Source organism: Desmodus rotundus, chromosome 2 (assembly GCF_022682495.2).
Source record: "Desmodus rotundus isolate HL8 chromosome 2, HLdesRot8A.1, whole genome shotgun sequence".
NCBI classification, from domain to species: domain Eukaryota; kingdom Metazoa; phylum Chordata; class Mammalia; order Chiroptera; family Phyllostomidae; genus Desmodus; species Desmodus rotundus.
In genome coordinates this window covers 113,526,831-113,553,137 of record NC_071388.1, presented here as the reverse complement: position 1 = coordinate 113,553,137, position 26,307 = coordinate 113,526,831, and the positions used below count along the sequence as shown (strand labels likewise).

General features: G+C 37.4%; 1 pseudogene; it reads right to left on the bottom strand.

The window, feature by feature from the left end:
* Nucleotides 1-707: 707 nt before the first annotated feature.
* On the bottom strand, nucleotides 708-24,690 carry LOC112313041 (N-alpha-acetyltransferase 50 pseudogene; annotated as a pseudogene).
* Nucleotides 24,691-26,307: the final 1,617 nt, after the last annotated feature.

Below are 26,307 nucleotides of genomic sequence, written 5' to 3'. Positions count from 1 at the left end.
ATAAATGTTCTTTGACTTGACCCTTGACCTTCTTTCCCCCATTAACCTCCCCTCCTCTCTGGTCACTATCAGGTTGTTCTTTATTGCCAAGTTTCTGGTTCTATTTTGCTTGTTTGTTTGTTTTGTTGATTACATTCCACTTATAGGTGAGATCATATGTATTTGTCCCTCAACACCTGGATTATTTCACTTAGCATAATGCTTTCCAGTTCCATCCATCCTATCACAAAATGAAGGAGTTCCTTCTTTCTTTCTGCTGTGTAGTATTCCACTGTGTAAATGTACTACCATTTTTTGATCCACTCATTTATTGATGGGCATTTAGGCTGTTTCCACCACTTGGCTATCATAAATAATGCTGCTATAAACATTGGGGTGAATAGGTTCTTTTGGAATTTCTTCAAAAAACTAAAAATAGTACTGCCTTTTGACTCAGAGATTCCAATGCTGGGATTATACCCTAAGAATCCTGGAACACCAATTCAAAAGAACCTGTTTTTGTTTTCTTTAAATAAACATTTAAAATAACAATATTGGAGATAATTTGTTAGTAGTGATAGTTGAGACTGTGAATATTAGAGTCACATCAAGGGTATAGAGGATTAGGAACCAATTAATATATTGGCTTGTGTTAAACATCACTATTTTAAATTAATTAATTCTCCAAATTAAAAAAAAAATGTGGGACTGGACCTGGAAAGTTCAAACTAAAGGTGTTGCTCGCGCCGCAGCGGAGGCTGCCCAACTTCTTCGGGCCAAGTGACAAGCAGTGTCAGCGCCGGCTGCTCGGCCCTGCGCCCAGGCACGGCGGCTGCCACGCTCACCCAGAGGGAACCCGCGGCCAGGGCTGGATTCTCGCCCGCCACCTCCAGCGACGCGCTCTCCTCGCCTCCGCGCCTGCCTGGCTGCCACAGAAAGAGTCAGCCCGCAGCTCCAGGTCTTCCAAGTGCGCCGGGAAGTCTCACACTTGGATGCAGTGATCACATAAATCAGAGAAAGGAGATACAAATAACCCCTGGACATTCTTCTGGTGTGACGCGCTCATTCTGGATGAAGCATTGAGACCCCTGATAAACGCGTATCACTGCACTCTGCTACGAGAAGTGTGTTTCTCTTCCATAAGAAAAAGCAAGTATGGTCTTGGGGAAGATGGCGGCAACATAGGTGGGAGCGGAATCCACTTCCCCGCAACGCCAGGGAAATACCTAGCTGATCTGAGGAGCAGAGCGAACAGCCAACAGTATTCCAGCATATACGAAGATCAGAGACCAAAGATAGAGGACATTGAAAGATCTGACAGTGAGACAACAAAACCTGGAGTGCTGAAAAGACTAGAGTTAGACCGTGTTAAACCCATAAACGTCAGCTCAAGACCAGTGAGCACAGGAGAGTAAGGAGACAGCACCACCGAATCCCATTGGCATTCTACCATAGAAGTTCATATCATAAACCGAGGGATTCAGAACAAAGCAATTTAAGAAGCAGAGGCCAACAAGAAGAGCCTCACAAACAATGGGAAGACAAAGAAACAATTCCCAAATGAAAGGAAAGGAGGAAGTCTCAGAAAGAATACTAACCGAAAAAGAGGCAAGTCAACTATCAGATACTGAGTTCAAAGCAATGGTCATCAGTAAGCTCACTGAGCTCTCTGAGCTCAAAGAGAACTACCAGAAACTACAGGGAAACTACAATGAACTCACTGCAAACTATATCAACATGAAAAAGGAAATAGAAACTATCAACAAGGGCCAAGAGGAAATGAAGAATACAATTTATGAATTGAAGAACACAGTAGAAGGAATTAAAAGCAGACTTGAGGAAGCAGAGGATCAGATCAGCGAGCTGGAGGATAAAGTAGAAAAAAACACCCAGAACGAGCAAGAAAAGGAAAAGAGGCTCAGAAAGAATGAAGAGGCAATAAGAGAAATGCAGGACAACATGAACGTAACAATATCCGTATAATAGGAATACCAGAAGGAGAAGAAGAAGAGCAAGGGATAGAAAACCTGTTTGAAAAAGTAATGATGGAAAATTTCCCTAATCTGAGGAGAGAAAAAGTCACCCAAATCCAGGAATCACAGAGAGTCCCAAACAAGAGGAACCCAAAGAGACCCACTGCAAGACACATCATAATTAAAATGGCAAAATTCCAAGACAAAGAGAGGATCTTAAAGGCACCAAGGGAGAAAAAGGGAGTAACATACAAGGGAGCCCCAATAAGGTTAGCAACTGACTTCTCAATGGAAACGCTCCAAGCCAGAAGAGAATGGCAAAAAATATTCCAAGTAATGAGAACCAGAGGCCTCCAACCAAGACTACTTTACCCAGCAAGGCTCTCAATCAAGATAGAAGACCAAATAAAGAGCTTCCCAGACAAAAGAAGTCTAAAAGAATACAGCTCCACCAAACCAGCTCTGCAAGAGATGCTAAAGGGACTGCGTTAAGGACAGGAAGGAAAAGAGAAAGAGATAGGAACACAGGTAGGAAATAATGGCAATGAATAACTACCTATCGATAATAACCTTAAATGTAAATGTATTAAATGCTCCAATCAAAAGACATAGAACAGCTGAATGGATAAGAAAACATGACCCACACATATGCTGCCTACAAGAAACCCATCTCAGGACAAGACTTACACAGACTGAAAGTGAAGGGCTGGAAACAAATTTTCCAAGCAAATGGACAGGAAAAAAAAAGCAGGGGTAGCAATACCCATATCAGACAAAATAGACTTCCAAAGAAGGGCCATAAAGAGAGACCCAGAAGGTCACTTCATAATACTCAAAGGAAGAATCCACCAAGAAGACATAAACATTGTAAATATATATGCACCCAACATAGGAGCACCCAAATACATAAAGAAAATCTTGGAGGATTTCAAGAAAGATATTGACAGCAACACAATTATAGTAGGGGATTTTAACACCCCACTATCAAAAATGGACAGGTCTTCCAAACAAAAGATTAACAAAGATATTGTATCACTTAACAATACCCTAGAGGAAATGGACTTAACAGATATATACAGAGCTTTTCATCCCAAAGAAGCAAAATACACATTCTTTTCAAGTGTCCATGGAACTTTTTCAAAGATAGACCACATGATAGGACACAAAGCAACCCTCAACAAATTCAAGAAAATTGAAATCATATCAAGCATCTTCTCTGACCACAAGGGTCTGAAACTAGAAACCAACCCCAAGGGTAAAAACCCAAAACACTCAAAATCATGGAGACTGAATAGCATGCTATTAAACAATGAATGGGTCAAGAACGAGATTAGGGAAGAAATCAAAAACTTCCTGGAAACAAATGAAAACGAACTCACAACAACCCAAAACCAATGGGACACAGCAAAGGCAGTCCTGAGAGGGAAGTTCATAGCAATACAGGCCTACCTTAAGAAGTTAGAAACAGTTCACACAAACAACCTAACCCTACGCCTACAAGAACTGGAGGAACAACAACAAAGACAGCCCAGAGCAAGCAGAAGGAAGGAAATAACCAAGATCAGAGCAGAGTTAAATGACATAGAGACTAAAAGCACAATTGTAAGGATCAATGAATCCAGAAGCTGGTTCTTTGAAAAGATAAACAAAATCGACAAGCCTTTAAGTAGGCTTATCAAGAAGAAAAGAGAGAGGATCCAAATAAACAGAATTAGAAATGAAAGTGGAGAGATTACAACTGATACCACAGAAATACAAAGGATCGTAAGAAATTACTATGAAGACCTGTATGCTAAGAAATTTGAAAACCTAGATGAAATGGACACATTTCTAGAAAAATATAATCTTCCAAAACTGACTGAAGAAGAAGCAGAAAACCTGAACAGACCAATATCAGCAAAGGAAATTGAAGCAGTCATCAAGAAACTCCCATCACACAAAAGCCCTGGACCAGATGGTTTCACAGGAGATTTCTACAAAGCATTTAAGGAAGAACTAACCCCTATCCTTCACAGACTATTCGAAAAAATCCAAACTGATGGAAGACTCCCAAACTCTTTTTATGAAGCCAACATCATCCTAATCCCAAAACCAGATAAAGACACAACGAAGAAAGAAAACTTCAGGCCAATATCGCTGATGAACATAGACGCTAAAATTCTCAACAAAATATTAGCAAACCGCATCCAGCAATATATTAAAAAGATCATCCACCATGACCAAGTGGGATTCATCTCAGGGATGCAAGGATGGTACAATATTCGCAAATCAATAAACATAATACATCACATCAACAACAGCAAAGACAAAAATCACATGATCATATCAATAGATGCGGAAAAAGCGTTCGATAAGATACAGCATGCATTTCTGATAAAAACACTCAGCAAAGTGGGAATAAAGGGAGCAGTCCTCAACATAATTAAGGCCATATATGAGAGACCTACAACCAACATCACATTCAATGGACAAAAACTTAGAGCTTTCCCACTAAGATCAGGAACAAGACAAGGATGCCCTCTCTCACCACTCCTATTCAACATAGTATTGGAAGTCCTAGCCACAGCAATGAGAAAAGAAAAAGCAATAAAAGGCATCCAAATTGGAAAGGAGGAAATGAAACTGTCACTGTTTGCAGACGACATGGTAGTGTACATTGAAAACCCTATAGACTCCACTCAAAAACTACTCGACCTAATAAATGAATTTGGCAAAACAGCTGGATACAGAGTCAATACTGAGAAATCAAAGGCATTCCTGTACACCAACAACGAAACTGCAGAAACACAAATCAGGAAAAAAATCCCATTCGATATAGCAACAAGAAAAATAAAGTACCTAAGTATAAACCTAACCAAGGAGGTAAAAGACCTGTACTCAGAAAAGTACACAACACTGAAGAAAGAAATTAAGGAAGATACAAACAAATGGAAGCATGTACCATGTTCATGGATTGGAAGAATTAACATCATCAAAATGGCCATACTACCCAAAGCAATTTATAGATTCAATGCAATCCCTATTAGAGTACCCATGACATATTTCACAGATATAGAACAAACATTGCAGAAATTCATATGGAACCATAAACGACCTCGAATAGCTGCAGCAATTTTGAGAAAGAAGAACAAAGCAGGAGGGATCACAATACCTGATATCAAACTGTATTACAAGGCCACGGTAATCAAAACAGCCTGGTACTGGCATAAAAACAGGCACATAGACCAATGGAACAGAATAGAGAGCCCAGAAATGAACTCAAATCTATACGATCAATTAATATTTGACAAAGGAGGCAGGAGCATAAAATGGAGCAAAAACAGCCTCTTCAACAGATGGTGTTGGGAGATCTGGACAGCTACGTGCAAAAAAATGAAACTCGATCACCAACTTACGCCATACACGAAAATAAACTCAAGATGGATAAAAGACTTAAATATAAGCCGTAACACCATAAAAGTCCTTGAGGAAAACATTGGCAGGAAAATCTCAGACATTCCACGCAGCAACATCCTCACAGACACATCCCCTAAAGCAAGGGACATAAAGGAAAGAATAAACAAATGGGACCTCATCAAAATAAAAAGCTTCTGCATGGCTAAAGAAAACAGCACCAAATTACAAAGAGAACCAACAATATGGGAAAACATATTTGCCAATGATACCTCAGACAAGGGCCTGATCTCCAAAATATATAAAGAACTCACACGACTCCACTCCAGGAAGACAAACAACCCAATTAAAAAATGGGCAAAGGACTTGAAAAGACACTTCTCCAAGGAAGACATACAGAAGGCCCAGAGACATATGAAAAGATGCTCAGCATCACTAGCCATCAGAGAGATGCAAATTAAAACCACAATGAGGTATCATCTCACACCAGTCAGAATGGCCAACATAAACAAATCCACAAACAAATGTTGGAGAGGATACGGAGAAAAGGGAACCCCCGTGCACTGTTGGTGGGAATGCAGACTGGTGAGGCCACTGTGGAAAACAATATAGAATTTCCTCAGAAAACTAAAAATGGAACTGGCCTTTGACCCAGTAATTCCGCTGCTGGGATTATACCCTAAGAACACTGAAACACCAATCCAAAAGAATCTGTGCACCCCAATGTTCATAGCAGCACAATTTACAATAGCCAAGTACTGGAAGCAACCGAAGTGCCCATCAGCAAACGAGTGGATCCAAAAACTATGGTATATTTACACAATGGAATTCTACGCAGCAGAGAGAAAGAAGGAGCTTATACCCTTTGCAACAGCATGGATGAAACTGGAGAGCATTATGCTAAGTGAAATAAGCCAGGAAGTGAGTGACAAATACCATATGATCTCACCTTTAACTGGAACATAAGCAATAGAAGGAAAAAGCAAACAAAATATAACCAGAGACATTGAAGTTAAGAACAATGTAACAATAGCAAGAGCGGGGGTGGGGGGTGGGGGCGGGGACAGTGGGTAGAGGGGATTACAGGAACTACTATAAAGGACACATGAACAAATCCAAGGGGGAGGGTGGAGAGGGGGGAGGGAAGTGGGTTCACCTGGGGTGGGGTGAAGGGATGGGGAGAAAAGGCATACAAATGTAATTAAATAACAATAAAAAAAAATGTGTAACAGGGAACACTTAGCCAATCTTCTGAGGAACAGAATGAACAGCCAATGGTATCCCAGCATATATGAAGATTGGAAGCCAAAATTGTAGAGGACATTGAAAAATCAGATGGTAAGGAGATTGCTTTGGGATGATAAGGTCCCTGGGTGCAGCACAGGGACCAGGGTGGCTGTAACCCCAGGCTTTGTGGAAGTCAGTATTCATGGAAGACACCCAAATCAACAGCTCCCTCCCCTGCCAAACAGGGAGGTTTGAGCAACACCAGGATCGGCCTGGATGCTTGAAATCACTGGGGAGAATAAAGACGAAGTGGCAAACACACAGCGGTGGTGTTCACCTGCTGAGACTGTGGACACTGGTTGGGTCATTACCAGAGAAATTGGAGAGCTGGGTGACACCTGAAGAAGTGAGAAGAGTTGGGTCGTGATGGACACTGAACTGGATAGTCTCTGGTCTGGTTGGAAAGTTGGGCTGTGTGAGAGGCCAGGCGCTGGTTTGGAGTGGCAGGCTTAAACAGGAGGAATTAAAAAAGAAAAAAAAAAGGCTCTCGGTGACTGTTTAGGGAATTCTCCTGCAGCTGTCACCCCTGCCTCCCACCCCATTCCCCAGCTGTGCCCCTGCAGCCTCCACAGCCCTAGCTGTGGCCCTGCCCCTGCCACCAGGACTGGGTCCGCACCCCTACTCTCCCCCCAACCACAGCAGTGGAGTGCACCCACCCATGCTGGTAGTCCCAGAGGCAAGCACCTACAACCTGTTTCAGTGCTCCTGCCCTGAGGGGCTGGAGTGATTCATTAAGAGGAAGGCAGAGGCAGGGCCTCCCCCCGACCCCAGTAGAGGAGAGCAGCAGGGCTCAGGGAGTTAGCAGTACCCAGAAAGACTTAACTGGGGAGCTGAATTACCCTGAAGAGACTTTGGGTGCCCCTAGAACCTAGGAGAGCAAACAGCAAGAAGGTGGTGTGTGAGTTGCCCCTAACTGGTGCACCTCAAGGACAGCACAATTGGTGGACAGAAGGCATAGGCCTGCAACAGAAGGGCACTGAGGGCCAAGCAGTGAACTGAGGAAATGGGATGGAAGCTGGGCAACTGTGAAGAGTGAGACTCAGACCTGGCCTCCATCCTCACAAAACCATAGGAAGGGAGAAAAGGGAAACTCAACCCCTCAGCCTGCTGCAGCCTGGAAGACCAACAGCACTTGCTTGGCCTGTTTAAATCCAGCAGGAGGTTTTTCTTTCTTTCTTCTTCCTTTCCTTCTTCCTCCCTCCCTCCCTCCCTCCCTCTCTCCCTCCCTCCCTCCCTCCCTCCTTTCCTTCCTTCCTTCCTTCCTTCCTTCCTTCCTTCCTTCCTTCCTTCCTTCCTTCCTTCCTTCCTTCCTTCTTCCCTCCTTCCTCTCTCTCTCTCTGTCTCTCTGTCTGTCTCTCTTTTTCTTTCTTTCTTTCTCTTTCTTTCTTTCTTTCTTTCTTTCTTTCTTTCTTTCTTTCTTTCTTTCTTTCTTTCTTTCTTTCTTTCTTTCTTCTTTCTTTTTCTTCTTCTTTCTTTCCTTTACTTTCTTCCTCGCTTCCTTCCTTCCTTCCTTTCTTTCTTTTCTTTTTTGCACAAGTGAGACAATAAGACCTGGAGATCTGAAAGGACTCAGTCAGACCCAAAGAGGGATTATCCCAACAACTGATAAATAGAAAAATTTCACTGCTATTCAAGAGAACTTACAAGTTACTGTATATTTATATTATTATTATTTCTTCAGTATTTTTACATCTTTTATTTTATGAGTATTTTTTGTTTCTCTTCTGTTTGTTCAGTTTTCTTCACTTTGTTTGTTTAATTGCATTGATTGACTGGTTTTCCTAGTTCTCTCTTTCATAATGTATTTTTAATTTTCCTTCTTTCACTTCACTTGTGTTCCAATAGCACACTACTGCAGGTCATGTACTTCTTATTCTTGTTATTGAGATCACATAGACTCTGTCATAAAATTGTTGTTCCAATATTATTGTAAATAATTGTTGTTCCTACAATTGCAAATACTGCACAGAACCCCTCCTGGATCATAGCCAGGTTCTCTGTCTTCCAGAACTTTTTTAGTGTTGTGGTTAACTCTATTCTTCAATATGCTGTGCCTATTTTCTATACTTTCCTCTCACTATATCTCATAATCTGACCTGCCACAAGCTCACTGTTTTCTGGATTCAACTCACAATCCTTCCACCTTCTATTAAGAAACTTATATTTTTTCTTTCCTTCTTAAAAAGTGGCTAATTGGGTGAAATATCACTGTTAACACTGTACTTGTCCAAAGGACCTCCTTTCTCTTCTTTCTGTGTTGGTACTTCAAATCCCAACAAATACCCTCCCACTGTCTTAATCCATTTTGCCTTCCCCCTCCAACTGATCACATAAAAGACTAGGTGGGAGCTGTGAACACCAGTATACCTCCTGCAAAAGAGATCCCAGCAACAAAGGAACCACCAACAGATTATAAAGGAAGATAGTGAAGGACTGAGTGGAAGCCACATTAACCTCCACCCAGGACAAATCTGGAATTACAACTAAATGGTGGAGAAATTACCCAGAATAAACAACTGAACAATAATGACAGGTAATCCTTTAATCCTTGGACAGAAAGAAGATCCAGCTTCAACACAATCTCCCCACACTTGCACGACAGCATACAAGATCTGGTGGGTGGAGTGACCCTCAGTAAACCACTGGAGGGAAGGATACACCAAAGAAAGACCCCAAAACAATCAAAACCTAAATACATCCAGACAGCCAATAAAAACAACAGCTCAAGAGCAGCAAGTTCAGGAGATCAAAGACTGCACCACTGGATCTCATAGGTCTCCTTCAACAGAAGTTCACACCATAAACCCAGGTATTCAGAAAACATCAATCTAAGAAGCAGAGGCTAACAAGAAGAGTCTCACAAACAAAAGGAACACAAAGAAGCAAACCTCAAATGAAAGGAAAGGAAGAAGCCTCAGAAAGAATGTTAAATGAAACAGAGGCAAGTCAACTGTCAGACATTGAGTTCAAAGCAATGGTTATAAGGAAGCTCAATGAACTCAGAGAGCATTACTGACAACTACAGGGAAACTACAATGAACTCACTGCAAAAAAAGAAATAGAAACTATCAACAAAGATCAAGAGGAAATGAAGAATACAATTTCCAAAATGAACAACACAGTAGAAGGAATCAAAAGCAGGCTAGAGGAAGCAGATGATCTAGTCAGCGAGCTGGAGGACAAGGTAGAAAAAACATCCAGAAAGACCAAGAAGAGGAAAAAAGACTCAGAAAGATGAAGAGGGGTTAAGGGAAATGCAAGACAACATGAAATGTAATGATATCCGTATAATAGGGATACCAGAAGGAGAAGAAGAAGAGCAAGGGATGGAAAACCTGTTTGAAAAAGTAATGAAGGAAAAGTTCCCTAATTTGATGAGATAAAAAGTCACACAAACCCAGGAAACACAGAGAGTCCCAATCAAGAGAAACACAAAGAGGCCCACTTCAAGACACATCATCATTAAAATGGCAAAATTCCAAGACAAAAAGAGAATCTTAAAGGCAGCAAGGGAGAAACAGGAAGTAATGTGCAAAGGAGCCCCAATAAGACTATCAGCTGATTTATCAATGGAAACACTCTAAGCCAGGAGGGAATTGCAAGAAATATTCCAAGAAATGAAAAACAAAGGCCTATAAACAAGACTATTCTATTCAGCAAGGCTCTCAATTGAAAGGGAAGGCCAAATAAAGAGCTTCCTAGAAGAAAGAAACATCAAAGAATATACCTCCACCAAAGAAGCACTGCAAGATATGCTAAAGGGACTACCTTAAGAAAAGGAAGAAAAAGAGTGAGAGAGAGAGGAACAAACATATGAAAAATGGCAATGAATAAGTACCTATCACTAATAATCTTAAATGTATAAGGATTAAATGCTCCAATCAAAAGATAGGGTAGCTGACTGGATAACAAAGCATGACCCACACATATGCTGCCTACAAGAGACTCACCTCAGAACAAAACACCTACACAGACTGAAAGTGAAGGGCTGGAAACAAATATTCCAAGCAAATGGACAGGAAAAAAGTTGTGATAACAATACTCATATCAGACAAAATAGACTTCAAAAAAAAAAGAGCCATAAAAAGAGACACAGAAGGTTACTTCATAATACTCAAAGGAAGAATCCATCAAGAAGACATAAACATGGTAAATATATAGGAGCACCCAAATATATAAAGAAAAGCTTGGAGGACTTCAAGAAAGATATTTTCAGGAACACAATTACAGTAGGATATTTCAACATCCCACTGTCAAAAATGGAGAGATCTTCCAAACAAGATATCAGCAAAGATCTTGTGGCATTGAACAGTGTCCTAGATCAAATGGACTTAACTTATATATAGACAGAGCCTTTCATCCCAAAGAAGCAAAATACACATTCTTTTCAAGTGCACATGGAACATTTTTAAAGGTAGACCACATGACAGAACATAAAAGAAGCCTCAACAAATTCAAGAAAATTGAAATCATATCAAGCACGTTCTCTGACCACAAGGGACCAAAACTAGAAACTAACCTCAAGGAAAAAATTCAAAAACACTCAAACTCATGGAGAATGAATAGCATGCTATTAAACAATGAATGGGTCAAGAATGAGATTAAGGAAGAAATCAAAAAGTTTCTGGAAACAAATGAAAATGAACTCACAATAACCCAAAAGTATAGGACACAGCGAAGGCAGTCCTGAGAGGGAAGTTCATAGTGATACAGTCTTACCTAAAAAAGATAGAAACATTTCAAAAAGACAGCTTAAACCTACACCTACAAGAACTGGAAGAAAAATAACACAGACAGCTCAGAATAAGTAGAAGGAAGGAAATAACCAAGATCAGAACAGAATTAAATGACATAGGGACTAAAAGCACAACTCTAAGAATCAATAAATCCAGGAGCATATTCTTTGAACAGATAAACAAAATTGACAAGCATTTAAGCAGACTCATCAAGAAAAAAAGAGAGAAGACCCAAATAAACACAATCAGAAATGAGAGAGGAGAGATTACAACTGATACCACTGAAATACAAAGGATTGCAAGAAATTACTACAAAAACTGTATGTAAGAAATTTGAAAACCTAGGTGAAATAGAAAAATTTATAGAAAAATATAATCTTACAAAACTGAATGAAGAAGAAGCAAAAAGACTGAATAGACCAATAACAGTGGACAAAATCGAAGCAGTAATCAAAAAAAATTTTGATGATGATAATTCTTCCAATCCACAAACATGGTACATGCTTCCATGTGTTCGTATCTTCCTTAATTTCTTTCTTCAGTGTTCTGTAGTTTTCTGAGTACAGGTCTTTTACCTCCTGTGTTAGATTTATTCCTAGGTACTTCACTTTTCTTTTTGCTATATCAAATTGGATTTTTTTCCTGATTTCTGTTTCGGGTATTTCATTGTTGGTGTAAAAAATGCCTTTTAATTTTGAATATTGATTTTATATCCAACTGTTTTGAAAAATTCACTTATTACATCCCAACATACAAATGTCCTAGACCAGAGGGTTTCACAGTAGAATTTTACAAAGCACTTAAGGGCAAGCTAACCACTATCCTTCACAGACTATTCTAAAAATTCCAAGAAGATGGAAGATGCCCAAACTCTTTTGATTAAGCTAGCACCATGTTAATCCTAAAACCAGATAAAGACATAACAAAGAAAGAAAATTTCAGGCAAATTTTGTTGATGAAGATAGACACTAAAATCCACAGATAAATATTGGCAAACCATATTCAGTAATATGTTAACATGGTGATACACCATGATAAAATGGGATTCACCCCAGGGATGCAAGGATGGTACAATATTTGCAGAACAATAAACATAATATATCACATAAACCAAAGACAAAAATCACATGATCATATCAACAGATGCAGAAAAATCATTTCACAAGGTATAGCACCCATTTATGATAAAAACACTCAGGAAAGTGGGAATAGAAGCAGCATTTCTCAACATAATAAAGGCCATATATGAGAGACCTGCAGCCAGCATCAAACTGAATAGTCAAATACTTAGAACTTTCCCACTAAGATCAAGAACAAAACAAGAATGTTCACTTTCACCACTCCTATTTGACATAGTATTGGAAGTCCTAGCCACAGCAATCAGACATGAAAAAAAAAAAGGCATGCAAATTGGAAAGGAGGAAGCAAAACTGTCATTGTTTACAGATGGCATGATAATGTACATAGAACATCCTATAGACTCCACCAAAAAACTACTCGGCCTAATAAATGAATTTGCCAATACAGCCGTATACAAAGTCAACACTCAGAAATCAAAGGCATTTTGGTACACCAACAATGAAACATCAGAAAGAGAAATCAGGAAGAAAATCCCATTTTATATAGCAACAAGAACAATGAATTACCTAGGAATAAATTTAACATGGGAGGTAAAAGACCTATACTCAGAAAACTACACAACACTGAAGAAAGAAATTAAGGAAGATAAAAACAAATGGAAGTATGTACCAAGTTCATGGATTGGAAGAATTATCATTATCAAAATGCCCTTACTACCCAAAGCAGTTTATAGATTCAAGGCAATCCCTATTAAAGTACCAGTGGCATATTTAAGATATTAGAACTAACACTTCAAAAATTTATATGGAACCATAAAGGACCCAGAAACATATGAAAAGCTCCCCAGCATCAGTAGCCATCAGAGAGATGCAAATTAAACCCACAATGAGATACCACTTTACACCAGTTATAATGGCCATTGTAAACAAGTCAACAAATAACAAGTGTGGAGAGGCTGTGGAGAAAAGGGAACCCTAGTGAACTCTTGGAAATAAAATAAAATATTGGAAAATAATATCATTGTCCTTGCAGAACACATAGACCGTAGGTGTAAAGAATAACAAAATAAAGAAAAGGGAAGTTGAACAACATTTGAAAATACAAGAAAAGACAATTAAAGTGTTTTAAGTAAGTTGTAGTGATACAATTAGATATGTTTTCTTTTTTTCAGATATGTTTTCTTAAATTACAATATTTTGATATAGCATGGGCAGACTTAAAGGCTATTATGCTAGGTGAAATAAGTCGACAGAGAAATACAAATACCATATGATTTCAATTACATGTGAAATTTAAAGAACAAAATAAACAAAGAAACAAAATACAAGCATCTTACAGATACAGAGAACAGACTGACAGTTCCCAGTAGGAGGATGGTTGAAGTAATGGGGGAAAAGAGTGAAGAGATTGAGTACAAACTGATAGTTAAAGAAGAGTCAAAGGGGTATAAATTACAGCGTTGGGAATACAGTCAATAATATTGTAATAATGCTATATGACTTCAGGGAGATACTGGAAGTATTGGGGGAACACTTCGTAAACTATATGATTGTCTAATTACTATGCTGCACACATAAAATTAATACATAATAATATTGAATGTAAAGTGTAATTTAAAATTAAAAAAGAAAACAACTTAAAAATAGAAGACAATTACTTTTTATTATTTTTAATTGTTATTCTATTACTGTTGTCTCAATTTTCTCTCCCTGCCCTCCTCCACCCATCCCACTGCCCATTCCCAGAGTAAATTCCTATGGATCAGACTGAAAGTGACCAGAGGGAGGGGAGAGAGGGACAATGGTGGAAAAAAAAGAAAGGGATTAGACACAGAGGACATTTAAACAATAAGTTTTTAAATCTTATAGTAAATGAGTGGAGGTGGGGTGGCGCAGGGGAGATCAATGGGAGAAAAGGTGTGAAAACTGTAACTGAATAACAATAAGAAAAATAAATTAAAAAATAAAAATATAAAAATATCTTACAGTAACAATTTTCTGAGAAATAAGCAAACTAAGAAGCATAAAATATGGTCAGTTTTATAAAATAAATTGCAATGAATGTTGTGAACTTTATTTTACATATACAAAACACACACACACATACACATACCAGCTTGCCAATACATTTCATATGGCATGCTCTATTTTGGCAGCAAGGAAAGATAATATACAAGTTACATGTTCTGTTTCAGAGCTTACAAACAGATGTATAGTTAACTAAACAATTTAAATTGTGTTAGGTAAATTTAGCACTGATTACAATGTGGAAAAGAGAAATGAAATAAAACTAAAACAAAAACAAAAAAAACCCTATTCACTCACAACCTTTTCCAGAAAAACAAAAAATGTCAGTCAAATATATTGCTATAATACCTCCATACACTTTATTTTGTCTTTTAATTATTTATGCTTTAAAGTAATTGTGTTCTGTTCAAGAGCATCCATTCCAACGATCTGCCCATTATACTCTTGAGGGAAGCAGGTCACTTGGTGCATATTTAACTCACTTGATTAATATATCTTTTTCCTTAGCCCTTTTGCACTCTGTGCTCCTTGAGCTAAAATACTAAATGTAATAATTCAGGATTCCAAAAGTTATAAGTATTTTTTAACTCAGGTTTTCCATAAGAATCAATATATCCTATTTAAATTCCATTTAAGATGTGTAAAAAATATTTAATCTGTAAAAGCCTCTTCATGACATGCACTGAAATAACCCAGCACACCAGATGCTCTTACCTTCAGAGAATAATACAAACTGAAATATGAGAATAAATAATCTTCAAATCCTCTGACCATTTATATTGTGTGTGAGAGAGAAAGGCAGAGAGAGAAGCTAATGTATGATTACCAAGAAATGACCTGAATTTACTCTCAAATAATGATTTGCAGAAAGCACTTACACTGGTATGAAAAGCAATGAATCACATAATTATTGTGTTTGGGTGTTCTTCATTGTATTCTAACTCCACAATGAAATTAAAATGACAGTATTCCCAAATGGCAATTAATGAAACATTTAATAATCATAATCCATCTTTAGCTACTATCTGGTGTAATTATCACAGAGATTTTCCAGTTACAAAGCATAGTTCTAGTTTCCTTTGGATAAAATATGTTTAACAGTGTAGATAAATAATTATGTCACTAGTGTCCTGCCTAGTATATTGTCAACTGGTTATCTTTCTTGTCCCCTTTAATCATACCCTCGCTTAGGTGGAGAACATATTTTTTAATAAAACGTTTCTTTAATGATGGAAAAGAAGTGGATATAGACCTACAAGTCATCTTGTAGATGTAGAGTTACAACAATAGTGTTTGATTAAAGTCAAACTATGGTTTATGGCACTATAATTCTATATAGCAAAATATTCATCCCTCTGATGGCTAGTGATGCTGAGCATCATTTCATATGTCTCTGGGCCCTTTGTATGTTCTCCTTGGAAAAGTGTCTGTTCAAGTACTTTGCCCATTTTTAATTGGGTTGTTTGTCTTCCTATAGTGGAGTCCTGTGAGATCTTTATATATTTTAGAGATCAAACCCTTGTCCTAGGTATCATTAGCAAATATGTTTTCCCATACAGTTGGTTCTCTTTTCATTTTAATGCTGTTTTCTTTAGTCATGCAGAAGCTTTTTATTTTGATGAGGTCCCATGTGTTTATTCATTCCTTTAAATCCCTAGCTGTAGGGGGCATATTGGTAAAAATATTGATGCATGGAAGGTCTGAGATTTTCCTGTTGATGTTTTCCTCTAGGACTTTTATGGTGTCATGACTTATATTTAAGTCTTTTATCCACCTTGAATGTATTTTTGTGTATGGTGTAAGTTGACGGTCAAGTTTCACTTTTTTGCATGTAGATGTCCACATAGCCCAACACCATTTGTCTAAGAAACTATTTTTACTCCATTTTACGCTTATTATGCCTTTGTTGAATATTAATTGACCATAGAGACTTGGGATAATGGAGGGGGGAATGGGGTAGGGTTTTCAGGAACAACTATAAAGGACACATAGACAAAACTAAAGGGCGGGGATCAAGGGTGGGAGGGGAGGATGGCTGGGGTAGGAGGATTGGAGGGAAATGAAGACGACTATATTTGAACAACAATAAGAACTAAAATAATAATAAAATGTATTGTAGTGAAAACTTATGTAGCAAAATATGGTTATATATTCTATTTTTATAATTTTAATGTTTTTATTCCTTCCTAATGTATCCAATGTTCATCTTTTTCTACTTTTATCATTTAATTTTAGGTTAGAGAACTTATTTTAACCAATTACTTTTGGGTAGGTCTTCTGGTTAAACATTTTCTTGATTTTCATTTATTTGAGACTGCCCATGTTTTACCTTTATTTGTGAAGGTTAGTTTTACTGGATAAAAATTCTCTATTGTCAGGGGATTACAGGAACTACTATAAAGGACACATGGACAAAATCAAGGGGGAGGTTGGAGGTGGGGGAGGGAGGTGGGTTCAGCTTGGGTGGGGTAGAGGGGTGGGGAGAAAAGGCATACACCTGCAATTGAATAACAATAAATTTTTTTTTAAATTCTCTATTGTCAGTGTGTTATTTTTCAGCATCTGAAAAATGCTGTGCCACTTTCTTCTGAACTCTATAGTTTCTGACGAGATTTCCTTTGTAATTGGAGCAATTTCTCCACTGTAGATATGTCATATCTCTCTCAGAGCTTTTAAGATTTTTTGCCTTTAGTTTCAGAAAATTAACTATGATGCATCTTGGTGTGAATTTCTTTTGGTTCCTGTTAATGGGCATTCATATAGTTTCTTGAATATGTAGATTTATGTCATTTGTCAAATTTGTGAAGTTTTCAGCCATTATTTCTTTGAGTACTTTTAAATTCTTATCCACTTTCTATAATGTTTCAGGGATTCCAATGTCATGAATATTAGACCTCTTCTTACAATATTACAAGGCTCTGAGACACTTTTGTTTTCTTTTCAGTATATTGTCTGTGAGTTCAAATTGGACCATGGCTATATTTCCATCTTCAAATTATGTGAATAATTTCTTTATCCCCTTCATTCTACCATTAAGTCAATCCATTAAGTGTTTTATTTCAGTTATGTCATTTTTCTCTTCTAATATATCCATTAGGATATTTTTACATTTCTTCTTCATTCCCTCAGATCAGGTTTTTGTTTTCTTTTGTTTGTTTCTAAGTCATTTGCAATTTCTCATTGAAACTTTTTTGTTTTTGTATTTTTATTGTTGTTCATATAGAGTTGTCTCCGTTTTCCCCCCAAAACTCCCCCACACCTCCACCCTTAATCCTATGCCCTTTTGGCTTTTGTACATGTTCCTTGATGACCATTTTTTTATGATTACTGCTTTAAAATCTTTGTCAGATTATTCAAACTTTTCTGTCATCTTAGTGTTAACATCTGTTGCCTTTCACCATTTTATTTATTTATTTATTTATTTATTTATTTATTTATTTATTTATTTATGTCTTTTCTGCCTGCTGGCAATGTGGCCATAGCATTTTCTGTGGTTGGATTAGAGCAATTATTGCTGACAAGCTTTCTGTTTGCTAGGCTGTCTCTTTTCTAGGCAAAACAGGCTTTTTGGTGGCTATTTTTTTTAAATGCAACTGATCCTGGCTGGTGTGGGTCAGTGGATTGAGTACTGGCCTGCAAGTCAAAGGGTCACTGGTTCAATTCCCTGTTTAGGGCACATGCCTGAGTTTCAGACCGTGTCCCCACTAGGAGGCACATGAGAGACACTCACTTATTGATGTTTCTCTCCCTCTCTTTCTCCCTCCTTTCCCCTCTCTAAAAATAAATGAAATAAATTTAAAAAAATGTAACCATTTAAAACATTTTCTACTCCATGCCTGGAATTTATGAGCTAAAAGAAAACCCAGGAAGCTCACAACTTGGCTATTTCTCCAATCATAAGGTTTGTAGTCAGTAGGCTTTCAGTTCTTCACCTTTCATTGTCCTTTTGTATGTACATGTGTTTGTTGTGCATACACATGTGCATGTATGTATGCATGCTGTTTGTGTATATATGTATGTATACAGAGTATAACTGAATTGATAAGAAAACATGAGCCACATATATCTCCTCAACAAGATACCTACCTCAGAACAAAAAATCCACATAGACTAAAAGTGGAAGGATTAAAAAAATATTCCAAGAAATGGTCATGAAGAAAAAGAAAAGGCTGAGGTACCAATAGTTATATTAGACTAAATAGACTTCAAAACAAAAGTCATAAATGGGACAAAAAAGGTCAGTACATAAATCTCAAGAGAGGAGCCACTCAAGAAGATATAACCCTTGTAAACATATATGCACCCAACATAGGAGCACTGATGGAAATTGTGGTGCTAAATATGTAAGGAAAATCATGAAGAACTTCAAGAAATATATCAAAGTAACACAGCCTGCATAGGGGGTTTTAACACTCCATTGTCAACAATGGATAGATCTTCCAAGCAATGAATCAACAAGGATATTGTGGCATTGAAAAACACTCTACAGCAAATGGACTTATTGATATGTACAGAACTTTTACCCCAAAGAAGTAAAGTATACATTCTTTTCAAATACACATGAAAATTTTTTTATTGTTATTCAGTTACAGTTCTGTCACCTTTACCCCATTGCTCACCTCTACCCCATCACTTGCCACTCCCATGGTCAATCCCTCCCCCATTGCCCATGCCCATGAATCCTCTATTTCTGTTCCTTTGGTTGCCACTTACCCTTACTTCCCCTATTTTTCCCCTTCCCTCTTCCCTCTAGTCACTGTAAGTTTGTTCTTTATTTCCAAGTCTGTGCTTGCTTGTTTTGTTGATAAGGTTCCAATTATAGGTGAGATCATAGGTATTTGTCTTTCACCACCTGGCTTCTTACACTTACCATAATGCTCTCCAGTTCCATTCATGTTGTTGGGATGGGCAAGAGTTCCTTCTTTTTTTCTGATACATATTATTACATTGTGTAAATGTATCACTATATTTTGATTCATTCATTTAAAGACAGACCACATGGTAGGACACAAAACAAGCCTTAACAAAATCAAGAAAATTAAAATAATATAAAATATCTTCTTGGATTACAATGGCTTAAAAGTAGAAACAAACCAGAAGGAAAATGAAAACAAAAACAAAACATTCAAATTCATGGAGACTGAATAATATGTTATTAAATAATGAATGGGTTAAAAATGAGATCCAGTAAGAAATTAAAAGGTATCTGGAAACAAATGAAAATGAACACACAACAGTCCAAAATTTATGAGACATAATGAAAGCAGTACTGAGAGAGGAGTTCATAGCAGTATAGGCTTACCTAAAAAACATAGAAACATTTCAAATAAACAACCTAACCCTACTATACAAGAACTAAAGGAACATCAACAAACAAAACCTAGAGTGAGTAGAAAAAAGGACGTATCAGAGCAGAATTAAGATACACATACACAAAAGAAACAATTCAAAGGATCAATAAATCCAGGAGCTGGTTCTTTGTAAAGAGAGACAAAATCAATAAGCCTTTAGGCAGACTTATCAAGAAAAAAAAAAGAGAGAAGACCCAAATAAACACAATCAGAAATGAAAGAGTAAAAACTACAAGTGATACATCAGAAATACAATAATTACGTAGAAATACCAAGAAATTACTATGAAGAACTCTATGCCAAGATATTTGAAAACCTAGGTTAAATGGACAAATTTCTATAAAAATATAATTTTCCAAAACTCAATGAAGAAGAAGCAGAAAGCCTAAAAAGACCAATAAAAGCTGATGAAATTGAAGCAGTAATCAAAAAGCTTCTGACACACAAAAGCCCTGGACCAGACAGTTTCACAGGAGGACTTTACAAAACATTGAAGGAAGTGCTAAACCCTATTCTTCACAGACCATTCTAAAAAAATCAAGGAGACGGAAGGCTCCCAAACAGTTTTTATGAAGCCAGCATTACCCTAATTCCAAATCCACATAAAGACACAACAAATAAATAAAACTAGAGGTCAATATCGCAGATGAACTAAGACGCTAAAATCCTCAACAAAATATTGGCAAACCGCATCCAGCAGTACTATAAAAAGATCATATACAATGATCAAGTGGGATTCATCCCAGTGATGCAAGGATAATACAATATTTGCAAATCATTAAAAATAATACATCACATAAACAAAAGGAAACACAAAAATCACATGATCATAGCAATAGATTCAGAGAAAGCTTTTGATAAAGTGCAATAGCCATTCATGATAAAACCCCTCAGGAAAGTGGGAGTAGAGAGAGCATACCTCAATATAATACAGGCCATATATGAAAAACCTACAGCAAACATTATACTCAATGGGCAAAAGCAAACATTTTCCACTAAGATCAGGAGCAAGAAAAGGATGTCCTCTTTCATCACTTCTATTCAACATAGTGTTGGAAGTCCTAGTCACAGCAATCAGACAAGAAAAAGAAATAAAATGCACCCAAATTGGAAAGGAGGAAGCAAAACTGTCATTGTTTAGAGATGACATGATATTATTCATAGAAAATCCTACAGACTGCACCAAAAAACTACTCAACCTAATAAGTGAATTTGGTAAAACAGCAAGATACAAAGTAAATATTTAGAAATCAAAGACATTTTTGTACACCAACAATGAAACATCAGAAACAGAAATCAGGAAAAAATCCCATTTGATATAGCAACAAAAAAATAAAGTACCTAGGAATAAACACAACCAAGGAGGTAAAAGACCTGTACTCAGAAAACTATACAACACTGAAGAAAGAAATTAAGGAAGGCACAAATAAATGGAAGCATGTACCATGTTCATGTTTGGAAGAATTAACATCATCAAAATGTCCATACTACCCAAAGCAATTTATAGACTCAATGGAATCCATACTCAAATACCAATGACATATTTCACAGATATAGAACAAACATTTCAGAAATTTATATGGAACCATAAATGACCCCAAATAGCGATAATAATTTTGAGAAAGAAGAGCAAAGCAGGAAGGACTACAATACCTGACATGAAACTATATTACTGTGGGTGAGCTCCACCCACAGAGCCCCCCCCATCCACCACAGATGAGAATAAGTCTACCAAGACATGAACTGCTTGGGGAGGAAAGGTGGCCATTCTCTCAAATGATAAAGAGAGATCAAAAAGGCTCATGGATGAGATCCAGGGGCATTTTTCTCAATGGGTTTTTATTGGATTCAATTTGCACAGGAATAGAGGTAAAGCTCATCAACCATTGTCAGGCAGTAAGGATCAAACAATAGATAACACACAAAGAACTAGGAGGGTTTATTCTGAGTCAGGGTCAGTTAGCTAAAGGGCAATACAACTTTGGGAAACAAACTCACTTCATGCTTGGACCCTTATCAGAAAATTGACAGCATTCTTATCAAAGCAGGTTTCACAGGATTTTATGTATTCTTTCTTAGGCCTGATCGCCCTGGGAGCCAATGGTTTCTGCCCAGGGCTGCACCACTCTCTGGCATTGTTTCTGGCTTATGTCAGGCAGGGGAAGTAAGGCAGTATAGAGATTAGAAGACTTCGCACAGACAGAATGAGGACCCAGGCTATGTCAAAGCTGAGGGGTGAGGATCCATCACCTCCTTCTCCTATAGCCCCCCAAGTCCTTCCCTGATAGCCCCTTCATGACCATGCCTGTCTTAGATCATCCGTCCTTTGAGGAATCTTACCCATCATTGGCTAACCAGTCATCTGCTTGGGGCCAAGCAGGGGGAAGTACAGGGGGCAGAGGTGGCCCCCCTACCAGGGAGATGAGCTTTGTCTCCCTAATGGCTTAGGGTCCCAAGGTCTCTCACTCAGCCTTAGCCATGAGGGGTTACAATTTCTGAAACCAGGCAGGGTGGTTCCCAACATATTATAAGGCCAGAATAATCAAAACGGTCTGCTACTGGCATAAAAACAGACACATAGATCAATGGAACAGAATAGAGAACCCAGAAATAAACTCAAGTTTCCATGGTCAATTAATATTCAACAAACAGGGCAGAAGCACAAAATGGAGTAAAAATAGCCTGTTCAACAAATGGCGTTGGGAGATCTGGACAGCTACATGAAAAAAAATGAAACTCAACCACCAACTTACACCATAGACAACAGTGAACACAAGATGGATAGAAGACTTAAATATAAGTTGCAGCAACATAAAAGTCCTAGAAGAGAACACAGTCAGGAAAATCTAGGTATTCCATGAAGCAATATTTTCACTGATATGTCCCCTAAAGCAAGAGACGTAAAGGAAAGAATAAACAAATGGGATTTCATCAAAATAAAAAGTTTCTGCATGGCTAAAGAAAACATCAGCAAAATGAAAAAGGAACTGACTGTATGGTAGAATACATTTGCAAATGACACCTTGGTCAATGGTTTGATCTCCAAAATATATAAAGAACTCACACAACTCCAGTCCAGGAAGACTAATAACCCAGGTTAAAAATGGGAAAACTGACATTAAATTTATTTTTTATGCCACAACTCCTTGTAAGCTTCCTTTTAAGTATATTTTATTTATTTTTTTAAATAAAGATTTTAATTTATTTTTAGACAGAGGGAAAGGGAGAGAAAAAAAGAGGGAGAGAAACATGAATGGGTGGTTACCTCTTGAACACCCCCTACTGGAGAACAGTCATGTTCAAGGACTGAGAATAGAACCAGTTACCCTTTGGTTTGCAGGCCAGCACTCAATCCACTGAGCCACACCAGCCAGGGCTAAGTATATTTTAATATGTCCAAGAGATAACACCTGAGTTAGAATTCTTTAAGGATTTTGACCTATAAGAACATTGACTCCATTTTTAAGGTTAGACTAACAATTGTGGATTTGCTGAAGAAAAATTACAGGAGAAAAAAAAAGTATGTTACAACAAACCTTTTTAGGTCATTTAAAGGTCAGTATCTTTAATCAGGATATTGAAAATAATTAATCTCACCAGGTCACATTCTAAAAGTTAATGCCACTAAAACCAATCAACAGCAAGAAAAATAAACATGGTAACAACCATACAACTCTCTAGTAAAAAGCAGTTTAACTCAAATACTGAGACCAATGTCTAATACCACCTACCCAAGCTATCCCACCTTCTCTTGCCACCAGGGACAAAGCAAGAAACAATTGCTTCAAAAACTAAGCTTAGTATTTCTTATAAGGATAACAAATGATCCAACTCCTGAAATGGTCCATAGAAGGACCAAAGATGGAGTTGAAGGCAATGTCTAGGGTTTAGCATCCCAGAAACTGCATTGACAAATCCAAAGTACCACAAACACAGTAAACTTGTCTATGATTAGAGAACAAAATATTGCTGCTGCTGCTTTTTGTATTTTGAAATACACAACAGTTTTTAGGTTCTGCATTTCAGTGTGAAAGCAGGCCACAAAAAAATCCAAAAATAAATTGAAATTGACACCCAAAATTTTTGGACCATGTATCTTAACCCTGAAACTAAATAGATCTATACTTTCTTCTTCCTACAGTCAATCCACCTCCCCAAAACAAGAGAAATAAAGCAATCCAAACATGATTAATTTTGAAGGTCCTTTAAAATATAAAACTTTTAGAAAAAGAGGAAGGAAATAAAAGAAGGAAAAACAAGAATAAGAAGTAGAAAATATTTTCAAAGAAAGGGGGAAAATCATGGGCCTCTCTTTTATTTGGTGACAAGCAAGTACGAGAGAGCTCATTTGTAATTTACTCAAGCTGTCTGTCTTCTTCACATCTGCATTCTAGCCAGAAGGGATTTTGAGTTTTTTCTGTAGCACATGCACAACTGAGGTCTCTATCCTCTCATAGTAGTTCTTCTTGGTCTCAATAATTTGAAAGCCATATTTCCTGTAGCAGTCAGTTGACAACTCATTGATGATCTGGACATGCATATAGATGTTGTAAAAAGTGTCATCTTTTCAAAGGTGTTTAAGTATGATTTAACATTGTAATTCCTATTCCTAGCTTTCTGCATGGTGCCAGACATCCTAGTGTCATGATGTAAAGTCTCTTCTGATTCTATGAATGATCCACCCTACAGCATACCATACCCACTGAAATATCATTGAAATAGGCAAGTTTTACTAGCTCGCCAACCTCCAGCACATCCTTGTAGAACTTGTCATTGTAACTGACTGGAAAATGACCTAGTTTAATCTCTTCATCTGTGTAATATTGTGTGGTGCCACATCTCCCTGCTCAATCCAGCCTTTCATCTCCGCTAGCAGCATGTTGAGACCCTTGTTACCACCACTATCAAGCCATTGTGTTCTCTGACCTGAAGGCTCAGCACCCTAAACTCTGGCTGCTCAATCCCACAAACCCACCTCCCCACCTAGGGCAGGGAGTTGAGCGGGTAATGAAGGATGGGAGAGTGGAGCTTGGACCTGAATCTTGGGAGCATGCAGGAGGGTCTGCTGTCATCTGACTGGTGCTACTGCTCTCCATTTGTGCACACAAGGCACTGGGCTTCAACCCATCTCCTTACATGTACATTTTTTATCTGTCTATGAAGTTTTACCTTTAAGTGATGAGGGTAAGTTTCTATATTATCCTTAGAAAATTTATTTTTGAAATTTTTACATTAATATATACATTTAATATTTATTTTGGAGGATTACATAAAATAGAGATCAAGACTTTTTTTTCTATAAAAATCATTTAAAAGAATAGGGAAAGAGTCATCAAGGAACATGTATAAAGGACACATGGACAAAGCCAAAGGGGGGTAGGATTGAGTGTGGGAGGAGGTAATGGGTGGTGCGGGGGAATTTGTGGGGGGGAAATGGGGACAACTGTACTTGAACAACAACTTAAAAAATTAAAATAACTATATAAAAAGTGAAAAAAACATTTAAAAAACTCAGCACTACTTATTGAAAAACATGTCATTTCCTTTCTAATGAAATAACACATTTATAAATCAAGTGGCCATATATGTGTATTTTTTAAGACCAGTGTCCCTTAATTTTTTTACCAATACAACCTGCTGTTAATTAAAATAGCTTTGTAATATTTTTATTTATGAAGTGCAAGTCAGCTAATCTTAATTGATTACAAAAATGTTTTGAGTACTTGGTTTACCTCATTCATGTATACACACACATAAGCTAAATTTTTGATTGGGATGGTTTTTAATACATAGGTTAATTATAAACTTGGTACTGTTACAATGTTTAATCTTCAGATATATTAGCAAAGTACAATTTTATGTATGTATTTTAAAATTATGTTAATAATCTTCTTAAATCTGTATTGAGGATATACACTCTTTTTAGATCTATTCCTTGGTATTTAACAATCTTGAATCTTATTGTAAGTACCCTTATTTTAATTTTAATTTGCTATTACTTTTTTGTTGCTTTTGGTAAAAATAATTAAGCTTTGCTTGTGTAAAATTTTAAGTTCAGCAAGCTTAATAAATTTATTTATTGATTTTATAGCCTAGGCATAGCTTTATTTTCAATTTTATACATACACAAATGTCACCTATGAATGCTTTGTTTCCAATCCTTATACCATTATTTATTTTATTGGCTTATTATATTAGGTAGGACTTTCAATAAGGTATTACAAGGGTCCCCAAACTCCGGGTCATGGACTGGTACCTGTGTGGGCCTGTTAGGAACCAGGCCACACAGAGGAAGGGGAGCTTGAATGTAATGTGCTTGAATCATCCCGGACACCCCCCATCCCGACAATTTTTCATGGGAGAAAAATTGTCTCCCATGAAACTGGCCCATGGTGGAAAAAAGGTTGGGGAATGCTGAATATTGCATAGAAAGTATGATAATATGCATATATCAGAATTATTACTTGGTTTTTGTTCTGTA